Source organism: Amphiura filiformis, chromosome 4 (genome assembly GCF_039555335.1).
Source record: "Amphiura filiformis chromosome 4, Afil_fr2py, whole genome shotgun sequence".
Lineage (NCBI taxonomy): Eukaryota > Metazoa > Echinodermata > Ophiuroidea > Amphilepidida > Amphiuridae > Amphiura > Amphiura filiformis.
Window position 1 is genome coordinate 30537783 of NC_092631.1, and position 12677 is coordinate 30550459.

Consider the following 12677-nt stretch of genomic DNA (forward strand, 5'->3'; position numbering starts at 1 on the left):
TTGCACCCAAAATATTTGTATAAATTATATATTCACTATCAGTACTACTTAATGTAACTTGTTCAGCATGAAGAGTAAAAGTTACTTACTGTATTTTATTTTTAAGGGCTCAGATAGTAACTTTTTCATAGTATTTTTCTGGGACATTTGAGAGCACTTCAGACACATTAAATTGCATTCTTAATACGAGGGATGTCCTCCTGATATCAAATAATTATGATTTTGTTTTTTTAATTTGCGATATACAAATGTTATGGCAAATTATTAAAAATTAATATTTTTGATATTTAAAGCCATAATGTACGATCTTATAATTATGAAATTGGTTAATTTTTTTTTAAACCTGATTTTTTGGCATATTTGTAATGTTTACACATGTCCCAACTTGCACCTATTGGAATCAGCCAAATTTGTTGTGTTTGTAGGTCAACAGAGCAAATTTCGACATAATGTCGTAATACAAAGAATTATGACATTAAAATCCTCCTATAGAATTGCGTGTTAAACGGCCAAAATAACCAGCAGGGTTTCTTTAATTTTCACTTTACCTTGTTATTTCAGCTCAAAATGGACAGAAACCCGTCCCGATTATTATTACTAGCATTATTTCAGCATTTTGAGTATACAATAACAAATATCAAATTTGATGGAAATCATACATTAAGGCTTTAACTGTCCTCGAAGTAAACTTTATAATCAAATATGTAATGTACAAAAAGTGTATGTAACTGGGAGGAAAAGCCGACGATCATTTAAAAATGTTGACCTTTTGTATTTAAGATACACATTTTTCCCCCAAAGACCTAAAATATTTCGTGGAACAACCATTGTTTGTTGCAAAGTAAAATGTATTATAAAACATTGAACTATATGTATATACGAGGGGGTGGAAAAGTTTTTGACATCACCCAGAAGGAAAAGAGCTATATTGATGAAATTTTGTCAGTGTAATCACTGGTCCTTATGTACATTATGGTCCAAAAATGGTCTCATAAGTATGTTTACTTTCTTTACATGGGGCACTAGATGGGCAGTAGGCGATAACCTGCAATATGGTGAAAATTGAGGCACGCATCATGATTAAGTTCCTGCATTTGAAGGGTTAGGCCTACAATGCTCAGAAAATCTAGGATGAAATTAAAGCAATCTACGTTGATGATTGCCCATCATATGGCACTATTGCTTTTTGAAAAAGGAATTTCCAAACTGGCCACATGTCCCTCACAGATGAGCCAAGAAGTGGGCGTCCATCACTTACGGATGATGCGCCACAGTGAAAAAAACTCAAGAAAGTGGAGGATCTTATCACGAAAAGGTTATGCGCCTACTTCCCATCTAGCGCCACCTGTGAAGAAAGTAAACATACTTATGAGACCATTTTTGGACCATAATGTACATAAAGACCAGTGATTACACTGACAAAATTTCATCGGTATAGCACTTTCACTTCTGTGTGATGTCAAAATCTTTTGGATACCCCCTCGTACAGGCTCCTGTTGACTTGGTGTTGGGACTCTCTTTATTGAACACTACTAAGCTAAAAATATGTAAGATATGGATGCAGTGACTGCCACTTATTTGGGGTCACTTGTTTCGTAAAAAGGTCTTGATTGGTGTGTAGGTATCAACCTGTGTGGTGGGCAAGGCTAGAAATGAGCAAATTCTTTTATCTAAGATTTTGGTATCAGGAGAAACATTTTGTCCAGGCGGCGGATGACATGATCGAGCCGGCAACTCGTGAAACCGCCCGGCCGTATGGCATTTTCCATATACTCGTTAGTTTTGTGGGGTTCATTATCGAACCCCAACGGTTTTAGCTTGTATTTATATTATTTATCAACATAGGCTTATTTGTTTGTGATATTTCAAGCGTTTTAAAATTTCAAAATAATCCCATTCAATTACACGGTTGACGATGAAAATTTACTGAATTTAGGGACTGCACGTCATACACCACCTGATTTTGTCCTCAGAATAAGAAACGTATAAGAAAATAATGGGAAATTTAGTATTTTTGTGCCTGGTTGTGGTTAATTTTATAACTTTTTATAAAATGAATTTTTATGCCATGTCAGAAAGTCATTTTGCAAGAATAATTCATTATTTTACATGTTTATTGAAGAATTGGAGAATTTCAGACTTTTTTCTACTTTTGACACTCTCGTAATTGTAAACTAATACCTCTGCAAACAATGTATAGAGTTCATTATTATAATAACTAGTATAATATATTGACCCAACATTTTCTTGCCTTTGTTGTTTTGTTGGTTACCATTAAAAAGTCTGATATTTGTGATAAATAATGAATGAGTCACTTCATCACTCGGCGCTGGAAACTCGCAATCAACTTTCAAGGGACTTGGTCAACAGTAATGCTTTTAAGTTGGGCAGGGGGAATAACAGGGCTGTAGATAGCTACCTGGAACAGACCAGGTTAAGTGTTTTTGATAATTCAGTTGAAATCAATACACCCGTATGGAAGACATGGCCTTAATCTTCCACACAGAGTGTATGAATTTTACATGGGGTTACCTGAATGGGCAACCCCATTTGAAATCTACACTCCCTGTGTGGGAGATTATGATCATGTCTTCCATATGGGCAGTGGCGGCGCCAGGAATTTTTGTCCGGGGGGCATTGAGGGGCAAAGTGAATTTCAGGGGAGGGGGGCAAAATCAACAAATTTTGCGCAAAATTACTACAAAAAGGTGAAATTTTCGTAATTTTGGGTTTTCACTGAGGGGCAACAGGGGGGACAAGACTCAAGAGTTCTGACTTAGGGGGGCATTTGCCCCCTCATGCCACCCCGTGGCGCTGCCACTGCATATGGGGTGTATGGATTTTGCCTATCACAGGTGGGTTAAGATACACTGCCTGTGACTTGTAGGCAGTGTCCAGTTTTAAATCTCGTTCATAGGCCTGTATTCTTTCAAGTTTGTGCAATAAAAGAATTTTAAATAGTATTAAAATACTCTCATCACTTGTAATACAGTTTTCAAACTTGTTGTTATTGAATTGTTTTTTGTAAAATGTAAAGGTTCATGCCTGCTACAGGCATGAAGAGATGGAGTGCCCATCTCTCTTTTGAAGTGACTTATGGGGCTAGGCTCCTCCGTGAATAAGGGGCTGTGCAATAATTATGTGTACCCCCGGGTGGTGAATTCTCAAAGTGGTCTGCCAAAAATCGCTTGCCCCCCTTTGGCCGTGCCAAAAAATCTTTTCCTTCCATTTTGATGTGCCAAAAAACATTTAAATCTATCTAAACAAAATCTAATTTTAGGGATCCCAAATTTAAAACGTTAAATTGTCTTATCATATAGACGAATCCAATGAGCCAAGTCATGGTCGGGATTTGGTCGGCCATTAATACTGGGTCCCCGCAGCACCAAACTGGTGTTGTGACTGCCCAATTGGATGGATTAAAGCCACTTAAAATTCGATGTTAGATTCTTTTGTGTTGTAAACTGTCATCATTCTTTTGTCTTTGTTTAAGATGGGTGATAGAATGCAGTTAAAATACAATACAAGGCCGCATCATTTCACAATTTTAGGTGAGATGGAGGCAATGGGGACCCAGCTATGGCTGCCATTGAGGTGTAGGAATGCGTGAAATTGGATTTGTCTATACTGCGAACGCAGCGAGCAGGAAATTTTGCATATTTGAAAGTGTTCCTGATGTTTTCCTATACCTTTTTAAGGCGTACATATAGAAACGGTACCCAAAATATATATGCCAAACTCGCTGACCCTCCCCCTTTTGACCTGCCAAAAATGCTTGCCTCCCTTTGGCCTGCCAAAAAATCTTTGCCCCCCCCTATAATTCACCACCACGGGGGTACACATAATTATTGCACCACCTAAATGATGTTGTGGGGTGTACAGGCTGTAACAAAATGATTGGTACACATAATTATTTATGTTTATTGAAATGTCTGCCTCTTCCAAATGCAACACTGGATACTCTTGTTGAAATGTTCAGAATGGCTATGGCCTATGGCTATGGCTGCCATCGAGGTGTAGGAATGCGTGAAATTGGAATAGTCTATACTAACAAGTTTAGGACTTGTTATACAATTAATCTACAAATAGTTTGGATCTTATGTTCAATAATCAATGAAAACTAATGTGTATCAATCATTTTGATACAGCTTGTATGCCCTGTGACAGACAAGAGCTACAAACCCATCTGCATCCAAACACAACTGTATCACACATAATCAACTTTATACTCCTAAATGATACAGTACATGCAAAAGCTACCCTAAATGGCTTATATTTAAGAAATAAAGGGTAATGCATTATCCTTTACATGAAAATAATGTGTCCGATGCAGTAAAAACGTAAATAATGGGTGAGACGCAGGCGAACCCATTATTTAAACGCTTTTACTGCCGAGGACACATTATTTGCGTGTAAAGGATAATGCTGCACCCTTATTTCTATTCTATTACCACAAAATAGTGCGATTTAAAGAGAAAATGTCACATTTTTTGCCCAAATAATTTCAAGTTGTTTACCTCAATGTGGAGCGCCTACGCGTAGCCAAAGCTTAAGTGATAGCGAGTATTGCAGAACGCGTAACCAAGCGTAATGCTTTGCGTAGAATGCGTAACGACGCTAATATACTGCATCGCGCTTTGCTGTGATGCGAGATGAACATACAGTTTGTTGCCCTGGCCACTTTATTGCTAATTAATGGTCTTTCACGTGACGCGTTTCAACAAATCACAGTGCGCGATTTTGAATAATGGGTCGTGGGGGTAATAGAATAGATAATAACAGGCTCTTGAAATCTTTCAATATCCTCCTGCAGAAGACAAACCATGATAAGGCATAAAACACAACTTTTCTTACACCAAACATTAATTGAGACTTGATTTCACCATTCATTTTCAACTTCCATGTCAACCAACAAAATAATCAATGCTAAAACATTATGGACCTGGCTATGTCCTCTTATAAGGTGCTACCTTCAGAAAAAATATCGCTTTTTTCAAAAAGATGTTGGAAATAGACCCATTTTTGGTGTTTTGCAGGTGAATAGCAAAACATTAGGGATCGACACTCCTCCCTCAAAACATGTTCATTACCTTTCAAGCATTAGGGTTTGAACCAGCTTATATTTAAAGTCGGTGTATCACTAGATCACAGTACCCCCTGGAAGGGGCACAGGTCTGGTTTTGTATTTAAGGGTCAAAATTGGGGAAAGCAGTTTGAGTGAAAATGATGAGCACTGGCAAATCCCTAGCTAAGACCCTGTACCGTGTCGTTAATAATAATATTGATGTACAACAGTGGACAAATGGGATATCATGAAGTGCGTTGATAAACCATTTTTCTTTTTATGTTAAAATATTGTGAATACGATTAATAGCTCTGAAGTTAAATGAATATTTATAATGGATGTGTTAGGGAGGCCTTTACAGTGTATTCTGGAGACTTGTTAATTTAATATTATCCTTTTATAAATGCAACATATATAGTTATACTAACCTAGAGATAGCTATGCGACTTTGAACTATGATTAATCAAGAAAACACACAAGACAACATTGATGTCATATTACGAGTTTTAATTCACCTCTTCATAAAATTGAAAAGATATGACTGATGTTTAAATAGAACTGTACAATGTACATGTGTATAATTGCTTAATGATTATATTACTGACAGTGGTAATATGATATGCTATAATAATCCCAGGCCTGATTTTTATTATTATTTTTTTATTATATTGATACCAAACTTATTATTGAAAACAAATAGGAAGAAAAAAGTTTGGTTACAGAGGCTTAGAAAGCATGATGATGGTTACCCAAACTTGCTACATGCCCGGGCTATGTGTTTTGTTGATCAGTACCGTGCGTCGTTTGAAAATCAAACAGGCTTGAATTGCTATAGCATAATAGTGCCTGCCATAGAGTGCACTGTTGTGTAGGCCTACATGTATACTGCGCCAGAAAAGTATCCTTACACATACAGGGTGTCCAAAAAAAAAGAGGCCCCTCGTTGCGCCCTCTTTTTCTCCTATTTTTGAAAAGTTGATCAAATATACTTTGGTATGTAAAGAAACCTTGAGTCGTTAGGTTTAATAAACCAAAACAATTATATCAATCGGCTCACAACTTTTGAAGATATGCTCTTTTAAAGAAATGTACCCGTTTTCACTCTGTCCACGGAGAAGGTTTGGCTACTTCAAAGATTGAAAAGGAGTACACATACCATGCATGAATATCAAACATTCCTCAATGATAACTTTATAAAATAACTTTATTTATCGAATGGGCTTTACCGGTGGGTTTATGGGCAATGGATTTTGTTAATAGTGTCATTAATTTGTTGGTAAAATGGATGCGAATCGACTTCTTTTGCTTTACTTGCAATTACTTATTTTTTCTTGGTTATTTATGCCTTTTTGTTTTATTATGTTTCTTATTTTCTTACTATGTTGTTTCTAGCTTTCTTTTTTTATTTACAACATAAGTCATTTCTCTTTTTAGGATAAAAGGTAGCCCTAAAAGGCTGTTTGGTTTGTCTTTGGTTCTTCTGAAGTGAGTTTACTGTGCTGCTCTGCCCTCTACCTGGTTGCCTCCTTGGCGAATACAGGTTTCAGCCCTGGTCCTCATTAAGTCAATTGCGTTGCGTATGCATCATCCTTGTGCGCCGGATACTTGCGAATGCATTCAGTAATACGTTTGCGAAGATCTTAGATTTTGCCACAAAGGAAAAAGTGGTGTGAGGTGGGGTGATCGTGCAGGCCACTCCACAGCATGAGCCATCCCAACCACTCAGTTTGCTATCCGTGGACAGAGTGAGAAACAGGGCATATCTTCAAAAGTTGTGATCCGATTGAAATAATTGTTTTGGTTTATTAAAGCTAACGATCAATGGTTTCTTTACATACCAAAATATATTTAATCTACTTTTCAGAAATAGGAGAAAAAGAGGGCGCAATGAGGGGCCTCTTTTTTTTTGGGACACCCTGTACTTACAAAATAATCACAATTTCAAAACTGAACCATATTGGGGTAACTTTGTTTTTTAATAAATGCACTATCTAATCCGGTATATTATGACACCCCATTGAATCCAATGAAGCAAAGTTACAAGCATTTGATTAGACAAAGGTCCAGTTTAAAAGTGACAAACTGGCCTATTCAAAACTCCACAGACTAGACATCTGGTGAATGGCTAATTTGTGTGCGAGTGGTGAATGGCTAATTTGTGTGTGCCTTTAATTGAAAACAAAACGAACAAAAGAAAACTGAAACAAAAGAGATGACAAATAAAAGTTATGCATGAAAAGTACAGAGAAGTAAATTACTAAAATAAAAACTGCTTTTAATAATGCTTCATTGAAGAAACTGTGTTGTCTCTATGTTGCGCTTGTTGGAATCTTTTTGCGCCTTGTATAGGCCAGTTTGTCACTTTTGAAACTAGACCTTCACCTATTCAATTGCTTGTAACTTTACGTCTTGAGGTCACATTGGATTCAATGTGGTGTCATAATGTGCAGCATTAAATAGCGCATCTATTGAAACAAATATGGTTCAGTTAGGAAATTGTGATTATTTTTCCAAGTGTAAAGATACTTTTTTTGGCGCAGTATACTACACTAGCGGGGCATACTTCTTATTAAATTCACAGCCCCAAACAAACATCTAACACATTGATTGTAAAAACATTTTAACCCCAAGATCCCCTACACTTTCCAGACCTGACTGACATCTATTACAATGCGGCTCTGCAGTAAAGAACCACCAAGACCGTTCAAGTGCTTGTCCCCAATTTTCAGTTTGTAATAAATCCAATTTATCATTGTTTTATTCCTAGATAAATTTTATAACAAGTACTGATGAATTGATTGCCCTGGACCTGGACTGTATTCCTAAAGCTCAAAGGTTACATTGGTAGGGGCTACACCTTTCTGAATGACACCCTACAGCAATGTTTTTTTAGCATATCAAAAACACCATTCATTAATTTGTGGTAGATACTGAAAAATACTTTCAATTTAGTGATCCCAATTAATTTTCTTGCAGCTCCATAGATTTCTATGTCTGCACCTACCTGGAGGCTTGCTGTCCAGATTACTCAAATTATGAAAACTGGTTTACAGTTGTATAATTGGATTATATCTATCCTTGAAAAAAATTGCATTAACAAGATGGAAGTAATGATGTTAAAATCTGATGATGTTAAAATCTGCAAAATTAATTATTACTTGTTTAGAGAGAGAGAGAGAGAGAAATTGGCCAATGTGTGCCGAGATGTTGATGTGTCTAATGCACAAATCCTGCAGGGGCGCCAAATACCAACTTTTAGCACAAGTGCACAGCTGATTTGTCCAATATGCCGAGCAACAAGTAATACAGTTTTAAAGGTAGGTGACCCGATTGACAGCCTCATCCCCCCACTTAATGTTTCAGTATGTGTACTCTATACACTGTTGCAAGCTATCGGCCTATCAGGTGCACGTGCACTGCATGACAACATGATGTATGCTTACAGTATGCTCTTTTAGTAAAAGCAATTTGAAGACATCACATCACATGTATGTAATTTATAATACCAGAAAAAGAAGAACAAAGAAAATGAAAAAAAACATTTGGTTGAAAAAAGCTATGTGAAATAGTTGTTCAAATTCTTTATTACATTTATCGACCTACTTCGCAGACAGATTTCTTTACTTTTTTTCTGATGACTAAAAAAAGGTAAAAAAAGCAAAAACCTTAAAAAAATGCACAAAAAAACTTCTGAGACAAACTTTATATTTTTTTGTGTCTAACAATGTCCAATGGTAACAGAGGCAAAGTAGAAAGTTGAGATCAAAGGAGGCTATTCCAGTTGAAATCCATACACCCCTTATAGAAGACATGACCTTAATCTTCCATACAGGGAGTGTGAATTTCAAATAGGGTTAGCTCGATGGTGACTCCATTTGAAATCTTCACACCCCCTGTGTGGGAGATTAAAGTCATATATCTTTCAACTGGAATAACCCATTTTAGTACAAGATCCATGAATACAGACTTCAATATTATGTGAACTACAACACTATACACCAATAGAGTGATAAAACCAAACAAGAAAACTGAAACCAATTTGAATATACATTGTAAGAGTTGTTATCTTTGTTAACAGTTGAAAAAACATACTGTAGGAGTCATAACCTAGCTACTAAATATCAAAGATAAATCAAAATATGGTAAAAAATGATATCTGATATTTTTGAATTTGTTAAAGTATAATATAATATTTGGAAACCATACAGTAAGTGAAACTTTAAAGGGCTGTTATGCTTAGGCATTGGAAGGGAAAAATACTTCTCTTCCCTCCCCTAAGCATCACATCATTATGTCATAGGCTGCACATACAGTTTGTACAATCTCTGTAATACCGCACTACTCTTGAAGCAACCATAAATAGCATTATTTTCTTGTTATCCTGACTTGAATCAATTAACTTCAATTGTCGGCAGACTTTTGCATGTGCCTCCTGGCCTGTTTACCATTAGACAGTATTGAGTCTTGCCACAGTCACATGATAAGATATTTGATTCTTCAGCAAATGTGATTCAATTTATATGAGGAATTTGGGATACTCTGTAAATGAGACCTAAGTTTTTGTTGCTTGCATATGACATGCTACTTTTTAAACAAAGCATGATTAATATCTATATAATAATACGCTATTCTCTGTCTGTAGATCTGTAGATCTGTGACTGCTAATGTGAGGCCGCCGTAGGTCATACGGGGCTCAAACTTGGTGGGTGGGTGCAGCTTGGTATGAGACCGAACGAGTTTATATTTTTTAAGGTCAAAGGTCAAGGACGGGTCAAGTTCAATTGAAGTCTAATTTCAAATACTTTAAATGGCAAATCTAGCCATGCCATTGTGTTGACCTTGGACTATCAAACAAAAGTTTCCACGGTGACCTTTTCACAGAGACCAACGGTTAAGAGGTCAAAGGTCAAGAAAGGTAAAATTTCAAACTGCCCCTATGAAGCTCAAACTTGGTGGGTGGATGGAACATGGAATAACAAACAAAAGTTTCCACGGTGACCTTTTTCAAATCATACCCTACGGTTAAGAGGTCATAGGTCAAGAAAGGTAAAAATTTCAAACTGCCCCTATGAAGCTCAAACTTGGTGGGTGGATGGAACTTGGACTAACAAACAAAAGTTTCCATGGTGACCTTTTCGTCAGACTTACGGTTAAGAGGTCATAGGTCAACAAAGGTAAAAATTTCAAACTGCGCCTATGGAGCTCAAACTTGGTGGGTGGATGGAACTTGGAATAACAAACAAAAGTTTCCACGGTGACCTTTTCGTCAGACCTACGGCTAAGAGGTCATAGGTCAACAAAGGTAACAATTTCAAACTGCCCCTATGGAGCTCAAACTTGGTGGGTGGGTGGACCTTGGAGTAACAAACAAAAGTTTCCACGGTGACCTTTTCGGCAGACCTACGTTTAAGAGGTCAAAGGTCAAAAAGGTAAAAATTTCAAATTGCCTATGGAGCTCATACTTGGTGGGTAGGTGGAAATTGGACTAACAAACAAAAGTTCCATTGTGACCTTTTTTGTCAGACTTACGGTTGAGAGGTCATAGGTCAAAAAAAAAAGAGTTCAAATTGCTCATGGTGCTCAAACTTGGTCGGTGGGTGTAACTTTGGCCAAGGAAGCCCAGGTTTGTGTTTGTTAGGTCATCCATGGTCAACGATTTTGAGACCTGCAAAAGCCAATAACTATGACAGCCGAGAACCGCGAAATACGGGTAACCGCCTAGTCTATATAATAATACGCTATTCTCTGTCTCTCTGTCCCTCTGTCTCTCTGTCTGTTTGTCTGTCTGTGACTGCTAATGTGAGGCCGTTGTAGGTCGTACGGGGCCCAAACTTGGTGGGTGGGTGTAGTTCTGTCCCGGTAAGAAGAAGTTTATGTTCGTTAAGTCATCTGACCCCGGGTCCCCCTCCCAGGGGTCATCTGAGGTCAAATGACTAAAAACTGTCGTGTGAGGCAGTCGTAGGTCTCATACGGGGCTCAAACTTGGTGGGTGGGTGTAGTTCTGTCCTGGCAAGAAGAAGTTTATATTTGTTAAGTCGTCCGACCTTGGGGCCCCCTCCAGGGGTCATTTGAGGTCAAATTAGCAGAAACTGTTGTATGGGCATGAAATTTGGTGGGTGCAGTCAACATTGAGAGTCAAATTTTTGGAAGGTCGTTTTGGGGTCATCCGGGGTCATCTGAGGTCAAATTACTTAAAACTGTCGTATGGGCATGAAACTTGGTGGGTGCACTCAACATTTAGAGTCAAATTTTTCGAAGGTCATTTGGGGGTCATCCAGGGGTCAGCTGAGGTCAAATTAGCAAAAACTGTTGTATGGGCATGAAACTTGGTGGGTGCAGTCAACATTGAGAGTCACATTTTTGGAAGGTCGTTTCGGGGTCATCCAAAGGTCATTTCGGGGTCATTTGAGGTCAAATTACTAAAAACTGTCGTATGGGCATGAAACTTGGTGGGTGCACTCAATATTTAGAGTCAAATTTTTGGAAGATTATCCAGAGGTCATCCAGGTGTCATCTGAGGTCAAACTACTAAAAACTGTCGTATGGGCATGAAACTTGGAGGGTGCAGTCCACATTTATATTTGGAAGGTCATTTCGGGGTCATCCGAGGTCACCTGAGTTCAAATTACTAAAAACTGTCGTCGTGGAAGTCATTTAGGGGAATTTCTTTACTGTGTGTAGTCCTACATCAGGGACTCATTTTCCTTTTTTGCTATGTAGTGATTTATTGTGTAGTTCTTGGAGTGCGGGTTTTTTTGTTTTACTCATTCTTTCTTACCATCAAACATTTTTTTCTTTGCACGCTGCATCTGAATAGGACACAGGTTTCTGATTGGTCAATACTGAGTTCATCCTCTTGACCTTTGGGTCAGTGCCACTTCATAAACAATGAGTCATAAACTTACACACACACTACATTGTACACACACAGTAGGGCCTACTTTGGGTTCTGATACATGTGCTCCATGTACATGTTCTAATTTTCTCCACACTATAGTTGTCTTCATGCTCAGATACTGTATCTCTCTCTAGGTTCCAGTCTATATTGCAAGAAACTTTGCAAATGAACTTTGGGGAAATAAATCCACCACAGTAATAGTGACTTCATTTTGAGGAGTGAATGTGAGCAAGTGTAACAACATGTAATCCAGGCATATAATGCAGCTTTATATTTTTTAAGGTCAAAGGTCAAGGACGGGGTCAAGTTCAATTGAAGTATAATTTCAAATACTTTAAATAGCAAATCTAGCCATGCCATTGTGTTGACCTTGGACTATCAAACAAAAGTTTCCACGGTGACCTTTTCGTCAGACCAACGGTTAAGAGGTCAAAGGTCAAGAAAGGTAAAAATTTCAAACTGCCCCTATGAAGCTCAAACTTAGTGGGTGGGTGGACCTTGGACTAACAAACAAAAGTTTCCACGGTGACCTTTTCATCATACCTACGGTTAAGAGGTCATAGGTCAAGAAAGCTAACAAATTCAAATTGCTCCTATGGAGCTCAAACTTGGTGGGTGGGTGGACCTTGGACTAACAAACAAAAGTTTCCACAGTGATCTTTTCGTCATACCTACGGTTAAGAGGTCATAGGTCAAGAAAGATAACAATTTCAA